The 11,061-nt window shown below is 36.6% G+C and overlaps 1 protein-coding gene and 1 long non-coding RNA gene across 5 annotated transcripts in view; both read right to left on the bottom strand.

The window, feature by feature from the left end:
• LOC135205828 (longitudinals lacking protein-like) overlaps positions 1 to 11,061 on the bottom strand; it is a 222,534-nt gene that overhangs the window by 8,282 nt on the left and 203,191 nt on the right. The gene's annotated exons all lie outside the window — the stretch shown is intronic.
• On the bottom strand, positions 393 to 1,963 carry LOC135204315 (uncharacterized). 2 transcript variants are annotated; one of them, XR_010312171.1, is made up of 3 exons: positions 1,665 to 1,963; positions 894 to 976; positions 393 to 724 (listed from the first exon to the last, which is right to left on the bottom strand). It is a non-coding gene; the product is annotated as an uncharacterized LOC135204315 (long non-coding RNA). The 2 variants fall into 2 exon arrangements; XR_010312172.1 differs by lacking the exon at positions 1,665 to 1,963 and adding an exon at positions 1,122 to 1,220.

The raw sequence follows: 11,061 nt of genomic DNA, 5'->3' as shown, positions 1-11,061 counted from the left end.
CAGCATTAGTCAACTTAAGAGAGTCCAGGAATGTGTCACTAGTCTATTTGCACTACTTTATAATACTAATTGTTCCAACATGAGTATGAACGTACACTTTCGTAGATAGAGTGCTCACTCCAACGCACTAACTCCATCTATGAAAGTATAGGTTCGTACGTAAGGAAACATACAAATTACTGAAGAATTTGGTATATTGCTGACCTATTGCATTGTATAGTAACACATCTGTATACCTTCCCTTGGAAGGTGGCTGAAAGAGGAAATTAGTTATTTCTTACGAATTGATAAGCTGTCTACGATTAAAGAAATCATTTGAGTTTACCCTCGTCTTGATTTTTAGTCATGCTTTTTTTATTACTCTGTATACAGGCAGTCCCGGGTGGGTTACGACGGGGGTTCCGTTCTTGAGGCGCGTCGTAAGCCGAAAATCGTCGTAAGCCGGAACGACACTTGGAAATATGCCTTAAACTAAGAAAAAGTTAGAGACCTTACCTGTGTGACATGCAAGTAGATTGCATGATGTGTAGTGTGGTTATTCCAATGGCAAAGGATGGTTCTTGAAGGTATAATTCTTTATTAAACTCTTGTGACACTAAAAAGCACAATGTACACTACACTTAATCCTTATGGGTATACACTAAACACTGTCACTGTATACGTATACACATGCATTGCACACTTTGTTAGATCCTTGATACACTAAAATCCCAGTCTGGTAGCTCTGGAAGGTAAAAGTATAACACAATTAGTACAAAATACTACACAAAGTCCTGAATTACAATATGTAAATTATAGATATCAAGAGTAAAAGAGTAATGTATGTTAATTAATTCCTTACTTTGAGTTATATCAAGAGTAAAAAAGTTAATGTATGTGAATTAATTCCTTACCTTTAGTTTAAAGTTGTCTTTCAATGTAACCCTGGATGGACAAAGTCTTATGTGGCCCCATAGCCTACATCATTCAGGGGGTTCTGGAATGTACAAAAAATAATTAGTATGTCAGTAAGTACTCTATGCATAGTAAGTTACATACAGTAATATGCACCATACAGTGGTTTAATATCACATATATAACATGTATAAAACTTAGTTAATGTATGTTAATTAATTCCTTACCTTTAGTTTAAAGTTCTCGTTCAATGTAACCCTGGATGGACAAAGTCTTATGTGGCCCCATAGCCTACATCATTCAGGGGTTCTGGAATGTACAAAAAATAATTAGTATGTCAGTAAGTACTCTATGCATAGTAAGTTACATACAGTAATATGCACCATACAGTGGTTTAATATCACATATATAACATGTATAAAACTTAGTTAATGTATGTTAATTAATTCCTTACCTTTAGTTTAAAGTTCTCGTTCAATGTAACCCTGGATGGACAAAGTCTTATGTGGCCCCATAGCCTACATCATTCCGGGGGTTCTGGAATGTACAAAAGATAATTTTGTCAGTAAGTACTCTATGCTAGTAGTTACATACAGTAATATGCACCATACAGTGGTTTAATATTGTAAATGATTGGTCTACACCCCCTGTCAGCAGGGAGTGTACAGTATGTATGTAATTCCATGAGGGACCTTGATCACTTTATCCCATGTGAGAGATCTTGGTCAACTTAATGTATGTTTACTATATGTACTATGATAATTCCTTACCTTTAGTACAGTAGTACATAGTTTACAGTTGTCGTTCTATGTTATGTAGTAACCCTGGACAAAGTTTTATGTGGCCCCATAGCCTGCATCATGGAGGGGGTCCTGGTTTTCTGGAATGTACCAAAAAAGTATCAAAGTTAAGTCATGTTATGTATGTTTAGTAAGTTACATACAGTAACCATACGTACAGTGGTTTATAACATGTACATATGTACATAATCAAACTTGGTTGGAAATTCCTGTAAAAAAAAGTTATGTACGTATGTAATATGTACTACTGTTATGTAAAAACCTTACTGTTCATACTTTGTTACACTACATGTTACATGTGATACGTATACTTTCCTGAAGGGTTTTTTTCCATCCAAAAATGGTGCTTCTACTTGTAGTAGTTATCCCTTGTGATGACACTTGTAGTAACAACCTGGAGTTGTGTGAAAAATGTTGGTTCTGGAAGGAAAAAGTAACAAAATTAGTGTACAAAATATACACTACAGAAAGTTGTGAATGCATATGTTAATTACTGTAGATATATCAAGAGTACTAAAAGAGTTAATGTATGTTAATTAATTCCTTACCTTTAGTTTAAAGTTGTCTTTCAATGTAACCCTGGATGGACAAAGTCTTATGTGGCCCCATAGCCTACATCATCAGGGGGTTCTGGAATGTACAAAAATATAGTATGTCAGTAAGTACTCTATGCATAGTAAGTTACATACAGTAATATGCACCATACAGTGGTTTAATATCACATATAACATGTAGTATAAAACTTAATTTAGAAATTCCTTACATAACTTACCAACTTTTAGTGAGTCTCAAAGCTGTTACCTAGGTTGTGGGAGATGGAGGTGGAGGTGTAGAGCATTCATGATAAGGATGCATTCCAAACCTAACTTCAGTGTGCTTTATCACAGATAACAGGCTAGGATGATGGGCCAGTCTGGAATGAAGAATTAATATTAAAGGACAGTATGTAACCACTTAGGTGTACAAAATTTATTGTACGTATGCAAACATTAAACACAACTGAGAATTCCTTACCTCCAGCAAAATGAAGACATGTAGGCTATGTAGAGGTCTGGTTTATGTAAGTCACAGGTGCATGCCAGTCTGGAATGATAATGTAATAGTACATATGATTATAGTATGTATGTTACATACATAACATGGTTATTACATATGTAATATTAAAACATTAATAAAAAAAACTGTCCTTACCAAATTCTAGTGGTGGCTTGCTTACTGGGATGGTCATATGGTACATGAGAGTGGGTGGCTGGGCTATGATGGGATGGGCAGGTGCTTGGGAGTCTGGAATGATAAAAAATATAAAATGATAGTTACTACTACTGTAACTACTGCACATGTTATTACTGTTTGACATATGTAGTGTGTAATACGTATGTTCAAATATAAAAAATAAGAATTCTTTTACCTGAAGGAATGGAGAGGTGATACTACTCGTATCAACTGATTTGGGCTCTGGGGAGGTGATACTTGTATCAACTGATGAGGGAACATCTACATCTGGAAAGAATGATAGGGTACATAAATATATTATAAGGTGGATGTATGTAATTGTAGCATATGTACACTTTTAATAAAATTTCTATTAGCAATTTATAAAACATTTTATACAAATTTGTTAAGGATTCCTTACCTGATGTATAGGGCGAGGCATCAAAAACCATGGAAAGGCTCAGGGTCATCTGGGTCACTGTCACTATCAAAGGGTCCTGAAATGGAAAAAAAAATAATAATAAGGTTATGCAACATCAACACATTGTACCACTATGTAAGTTAGTGTACGAATGTATGTAGGGTGTAAACAATTTCCAACATGAAAATGAGAAAAAAATGAAATTGCTTACCTGGTTTGTACACGTGCAGGTGGGCGGGCTGATACAGAGGGTCCAGGTACAGGGGGATTCTGGAACTGTCACAGGTTAGTACAGGGAGATCTGGAACTGTCACAGGTAGTTACAGGGAGATCTGGAACTGTCACAGGTAGTTACAGGGGGAATCTGGGAACTGTCACCTACTTCTGCAATAAAATTACAAATGATAAAAGAAAATTAATGAAGTTACAATTTATACTCTTACATTTAGTAGTTGTTACATTAAAAAATTAACACATTTTAATATGTACACTATGTAAACACATAAATTAGGTAAAAACAGTTCAGAATTCCTTACCAGGACTAGGAGTGGGAGGTGGTGGTACTGGAGACTTGTGAAAGAAAGTGTCAAGCCTGGACTGCACACTTCTCTTCGTCTGCTTCTCCTTCAGGGTCTCCTTGTAGAAAGTCACCAAATCCATGATTCCTCTCTTGATTTTGTCAAACCTAGAAACGTTAGGGTCTTCTGCCTCAAAAGAAGCAAGGCTCTCTCCAGATGAGTAAAACCCTCTGACAAGCCTTTCACAGTTAATGACCTGGGTTTTGGCTCTGGTGCCGCCTCCTCTTCCTCAATCATTTGTTGTTCAAGTTCTAGTAAGTCCTCTGCAGACAATTCCTCTCCATGGGAAGCCAGCAGCTCTGTTACATCATCAGGTTCAAGATCTAGTTGCAGCCTCTTGCTTAGCCCTACGATCTTCCTCGTCACAGTCTCGACGTCTTCTGCCTGGTCAAAGCCTTCAAAACTGTGCACAAACTGTGGACACAGTTTCCTCCAGGCCCCATTTAAAGTGGTCGTCTTCACCTCGTCCCAAGCACTTGCAATGTTCTTCACTGCATCTGCAATGTTGTAGCCCTTCCAGAATTGCTTCAGTGTCAACTCCTTGTTAGCTTCTATGGCCCTCAAAGCAACACGTATGGTCCTTCTAAGGTAGTAAGCCTTGAAATTTGCTATTACTCCCTGGTCCATTGGCTGTATCAGCGATGTGGTATTGGGTGGGAGGTACACCACCTTCACATTAGGATGCATGTCGCTCAAATTTGAAGGGTGACCAGGGGCATTGTCCAGGACTAAGAGGGCCTTAAAAGGCAGACCCTTCGAAGTCAAATACCGCTCCACTGCTGGCACGAAATGGTCATTGAACCAATCTTCGAAGACCATTAAGGTAACCCACGCCTTCTTGTTAGATTCCAAATCACAGGGAGTTGACTCTTGAAAAATGCCCTTGAAAGCCCTGGGATTCTCGGCCAAATACACCAGCAAGGGCTTCAGTTTCAAATCACCACTTGCATTGGCCCAAACAGCAAAGTCAGTCGCTCCTTTCCAGCTTTATGGCCAGGTGCTGACTTCTCCTCCTTGGAAAGGTACGTTCGATTTGGCATTCTTTTCCAAAATAATCAGTCTCATCCACATTAAAGACTTGGTCAGCCGTGTAACCACCATCCTTAATTATCTCAGCCAAACCACCTGGAAAACTTTCTGCTGCTTCGCTATCAGCACTAGCAGCTTCACCTTGCAGCTTCACATTATGCAAATTTGCACGAGCCTTAAAACGGTTAAACCAACCTCTACTCGCGGAAAATTCACCACCAGCACTGCCTTCGCCAAACTTTTTCACTACTGCCTCATGCAGCGCTCTAGCCTTCTCCTGGATCACACTTAAGCTCACCGAACACGTCGCTGGTTCTGGTCCTCCAGCCAGATCATGAGCAATTTCTCCATTTCAACAATGCTCTGGCTACGTTGCTTCTCGTTTATCACCGTTGACTTCATCGGTGCAGCATCCTTAACGTGCTTCAGAATACGTTCCTTATCCTTCACAATGGTTACCACCGTGGTCCTGCTCAAGCCTAAAGAACGGCCTATTTCGGTGTTAGTTTCTCCCTTCTCCGAACGCTTTATCACGTCATATTTGAACCTCCATCGTGATGACCTTCCTCTTCTTGGATGAACTATCATCGGAGGAAGTACTTTGGCGTTTAGGAGCCATTGTGAAATTAGCGAAAATGGCAAGGAATTTCAGCAACGTCTCAGCACACAACCTAGTGGAATGCAGGCAGGCACGCGATTGAAGTGGCGTCCTTTCGTATTGTTACGCTTGGCGTCCTCGACAGTCCGAGGTCGTTGTTCGGTCAATTTACCATACAGTTTAATAGCGTTAATTAATTTATGCACCTCCGCTCAAAAACTAGTTCTGCATATGAGTATCGTTAAAAAGCATAACAAAACGTCGTAACCTTGGCATTTGTGTTGTAATCTAACCAGAAACTTAGTTTTTTTAATTATGTACTGGAAACAAGCAATGATTTTTCATTATATTTGCGCTTTTGGACTGTTTTAAACTGCGCATCCCAAGCTAGTGTATTCATTCGCCCGCAAACTAGTTCCGCATATGCGGCGTCAGTAAAAAACAAAATTCAAAAAATACGAAAAAAAAAAAGTGTCAAAAATCATCATAACCTCAAAATTTTTGTTGTAATGTAACCAAAAACATATTTTTATTATGTACTGTGCTAAACTATAAAGGATTTTTATCATAGCATGCGTTTTTTAAAAAGCGTCGTTAACTCGGAGCGTCGGAAGCTGTCAGCGTCGTAACCTCGGAACAAGCGTCGTAAGCCAGGACGGAATTTCCATTGAATATTTAAGAAAAAGCGTCGTAACCTCGGAACGTCGTAAGCCGGAACCGGTCGTAAGCCGGGGACCGCCTGTATTGAAGTTCTTTAGCTAGATACTACTGTGGGCTTTTGTATGAAGTCATCGTCACATCATGAAACATTTGGTAAAGCATAGGAAGAAATTTTGAGGTAGTTTCTGATCTTCGTATGGCTGAAAGTTGCCGTTTATTAATGCCCCCTTTTCCCTTCATGTTGCCTTTGATATTGGCAGAAGTTCTATTTTTGTTCTGCTGATTTGCCAATGTATCTATTGCTTCCAAACCTCAAAATATGAATAATATAATTACTCATTATTTAAGAAACCCATATCATTTAGAATTTCTGCATTTATGAAATGAAAGTCTCCTTTTTAGTTTAGTTAGAGCTCAGTTGTGCATAATGATTTTTAGTGGCGTAATTTGTTTTGATGCTGTCACACATACAAGATAGAAATTAAGTATAAAACACAAGTTGCCTTGGGAAATTCATTATTAGCCACCTGATAACAAAAAATATTATAGAGTAGTCAAAGATTATGACAAATGTATTATAATGTAAATATACATTAGTTGCTGCACCTTGTATTTGTTCATTGGTGTGAATCATCATAGTTGGCAAGTGGAAATACTAGGGGACTGGATATCATACTAGAGTGAGTCCATTTCAGTGCAGCAAGTGAATACAGATGGAATAGGTACTGGAAAATGCTCATGAAAACTCTACATTTTATTGATTTATCATTCAACTCTTTCACTCGTTTCTGTACAAACCTCAACAAAACAAGACTTTCTGCGAGTTAGTTATGATATGATATTTCAGGTTTTTATTCTTGGAGTGTATTGAAGGCCACAAGTATAAAAATCCAAGTCAGTCATTCTGTTTGATGACCACCGTTGAAAATCAGATTTTGTTGTCACAGAAGCTCCTATGATCATCTGTTGGGTTTTGGGAATCAGACTGGCCATTTCATCCCACATTAGTGCTTGAGAAGCGTGTAACTGTCCAATTGGTCACAAGGAAGACCCTAGGAACCAACAAGATCATTGAGTGAAAAAACTCAGATTGCTGTATCCATGACACCCGATATCTGTTTGATTTAAGGAATTACGTTTCAGATCTTCATTAACATGTCACAAATGACAGGTTATATGACATTTAATGTTGCCAGTTTTCTTTATTTACTTCTGTATGCATTATTGAATTTAGGCTGAAAATATAAGATGTATCTTTGAGGAGGATTAATGTAGTAAATGAGTACATTTTTGTATCTACTACTTTGTTATATAATGTTATGTAAATAATTGCTGTCCCTTGAAAGTGTCCTTGTTTTTCATCGTTTTATATCCTCAACGCACAATTGCTTATTTTATAATATGAGGTCTTGCAATTTAAGGTTTACCATAAATTCATTCAGTTGTGACCTTCTCGAACATATCCTTCCATTGAATGTTGTAGGAGAGAAAATACGAGTTATTAAAATACCCACTTGTACATTGTGGAGAACCAGTTATCTTGAGGAAACGCACGAGATTTGCGTGTGAAAATTCAGTGGTCGGGAGTCACTTCCCAACTTATTAGGTCCATATTTCAAATTTCATGTGAAAACGAAAATAAAGTTTTTTAATATTTTTAATTTTCTTAGATATAAGCTGTTGCATCCCCCCCCCCCTCCCTCTTGCTATTTGGCAACAGGGAATTATAATGTTTCAAACAGAAAGCAAGGTTGTTATTTGGTGAAGGTGATGGGGACAGTCCATAGTGGACTTTCTATTTCTTGGATCACCATTAATAAGGTAATGTGTGGTTAAGGTCTTGGTCTAACCCCTTGAGACAAAGGAGAGAGACAAATTAATAATATTTTTATGTATTATTTAGTAACCTTTTCGTTAACATACCGTGGAGCATGTGGTGTCACAAGTGTTTTACAATTTACTACAGTTCTGATGATTTTCATGTAAAATTCATTTACCCTTCTGTAGAACTTTTCCAGAGTAACTAAATTGGAAATACATTCCAAAGTTATATTGTAGTGAATATAATGTTGCTGAATCATTTTAAAGCACATATATGAAGGCTTATTTTTTTACATTTAACCCCTATATTGGAAAATAATTTGTACAATTAGCTGTTTAATTATTATTTTTTCTCTATTGTCCCTGGAATTCTTTTCTTTCTCACTTTTTCCATGGATGCTCCCACTTACATGGAAGCACATTATAGATCTGATTTGTGTGAAGGAAAGTCTTGAATTAAATCAATGTACTAACTATTCAGTTCACTTACACTGCTTTCCGTTGATTTCTGATTTTTGGTCTTCAGAGAAATGATGGCCATAACATTCTGATAATTTAATATATAGTTTGTTTCCCTAAGGGGGAAGGTAGTAGGTTTTTATGACCAAATGAGACTAGAGAGCAGTCACAGTTGCATAGAAAGTATTAACGAAGCTCTATTTTTATGTTGGTATTAATTAAAGAGCTTTATATAATCATCTCTGAACCAGTCAGTCAGTTACTCTGTTTTTCGTGTGCTTAACCTTACTTTTCTCACTAAGTTATTTTATTTTTATATCTGTGTATATATAAATGTTCAATAATCTCATTTGTATATTCATCAGAAGTTCTTTCCCATTCATTGTACGTGTACGTACACGTGACATGCTTTGTACGGACTTTTAAACTTCTTGGGATACCTCATCACATCATATCTCACAAAGACTTTGTACTGGTACTGGTGAATACATGTGAAATGACTCGTCTGTCTAGGGATAAAGTTAACGTATATCATTTATTTTCTTGGTTATACATTTTAAAAGCATTTGCGGTTCTGAAATTGTGTCCCTGCTCAATAGCTGCTTTCTCTTTTAGGTGGGGATGATGGCTGTAGCAGCAACTGTTGGAGGTGACCATAATGTCGCAAGTGGATCAGCTGGCGCCTTTGGACACAACAGTAGTGGCCCTCTTGTGTGTCAGTATTGCAACAAGTCTTCGTTTTACTCTCCACGAGATCTGGAACGTCATATAAGAGTTCACACGGGGGAAAAGCCTTACAAATGTCCCCATTGCAATTACTATGCTCGATTGAAGGCTCACTTGAAGTCACATTTGCTAAGGAGACATGAAACCATTTTGAATGTTGCCCCAAGTTACCATAACTCTTGAGAAATGTCATCTGCAGGCTGTAGAATTTATACAAAGAAAGGAAAACTTATGTCTCACATTTAGTAAGGGTTAAATTAAATTTTATTAACTGAAAGGAAACTAGTGTAGAAGTTGTGTTTGTAGAACATATTTTATCATACTGTATGTACTTTGTTTGTAGCAAGTGCAAAAGTTTGTGACATCATTAGTTTAGATATACTAATACCACTAATTTTACACTATTTTAAGGGTATGTATCTAGATGTATGAAGATATATCCAATTAAAATTATCTAATTTATGTGGTATTTTATTTATTTATGACTGATAACCAACATTATTTACTTGAAAAATAAAGGGATAAATTAGATCATTGATATTAACGCCTCTGTACTTGCCCAAAGGGAGTGACTAGGGTAGAAGAGTCTCCTTGAAGATTATTTTGTTTCTCAAGCCAGGCATAAAATGTTCACATTTGGAATAAGTTTCTGTTGGAATCCTGTTATGTCCTGTATTTTTAAAGTTCAGATCTATATATTCCATATAGGTTAGGTCATCAGAAATTCATAACTCTTCTCCTACATATGATGATGCTTGTATCCCTTGTGGATAGGTTATATATATAGATATATATAATATATATATAGTATATATATATATATATATATATATATATATATATATATATATATATATATATATATACATATATATATATTATAGTATATATATGTATGTATATCTACCTATATTTACATATAACTTTGTGGTAAAGTCCAGGTAGCATAAACTATATATGTTCAAGATTTGGCGCCGTACAGTTCGAACGAATTTTGTGGGAAACATGTTTCTAGTTCTGTTTATCACTGTTGGCAACTCTTCAGATCACCATACAAGAGTTGGAGTGAGCTGAGAGTGTTCCAGTCTTCCTTGAGGTGGTAAAGCATACTCAGAATTTGTTCCTGCTTTTAGTTCTTATCTGTTATGTCATTGTCTGAACTGTAATTATAATTTGATCAAATAAAATTTTAAAAAATATTAGAAAGAACACACCAGATGGGAAATATTAACTTTCAGCTTCCTGTGGAAGGTACAGGTTTTTTTTATAGTTTTTTTTTTTCGTATGCCATGAGCATATGCATATCTTCCTCTTTCCATGCGTTAGTTTTTTTTAGTCTTCCTTTGAAACTGACCATCCTTAAATTTATCCTAGTCATGGGTGTATGCATTAGCGTAAATTAGCCTGGACTATGAGGGTTAAGAGGATTTCTACAATCATTCTTGCATTGTTTTGTATAGTTACATATTCCCTTTATTCTTAGTATATTCTAGATATATGATTGAACTGAGGTGAACCATACAAGCAAAATTTTCACAATGCTGAACGGTATGCTTCCAATTTACACGCCAAATATATATATTTTATGGTAAATCTTTGCAGTCAGTAATAAAATTTCTTGGTTTTACTTGAACAAAGAAGTAGGCTGTTTTAGAGTGAAGTGTTTGGCACAATATTGATTACCCTTCTACAGACAAGATAGGTCCACAACAATAGGTGGATTTATCTGCCAGGAACCCCTCTGAGGCACCTTGGAGGTCAAGTGGGTGCTACCTACACTGATGCTACACGAATCACTGATCCAGTTATCAACCCAGTCCTTTTTTTGTAGTTGTTACCACTTCAGGGTCAAATTTTTGTATA

The sequence above is a fragment of the Macrobrachium nipponense genome, chromosome 24 (genome assembly GCF_015104395.2).
Source record: "Macrobrachium nipponense isolate FS-2020 chromosome 24, ASM1510439v2, whole genome shotgun sequence".
Lineage (NCBI taxonomy): Eukaryota > Metazoa > Arthropoda > Malacostraca > Decapoda > Palaemonidae > Macrobrachium > Macrobrachium nipponense.
The sequence above is the reverse complement of the archived record's forward strand: the minus strand, read 5'-3'. Positions and strand labels throughout refer to the sequence as shown.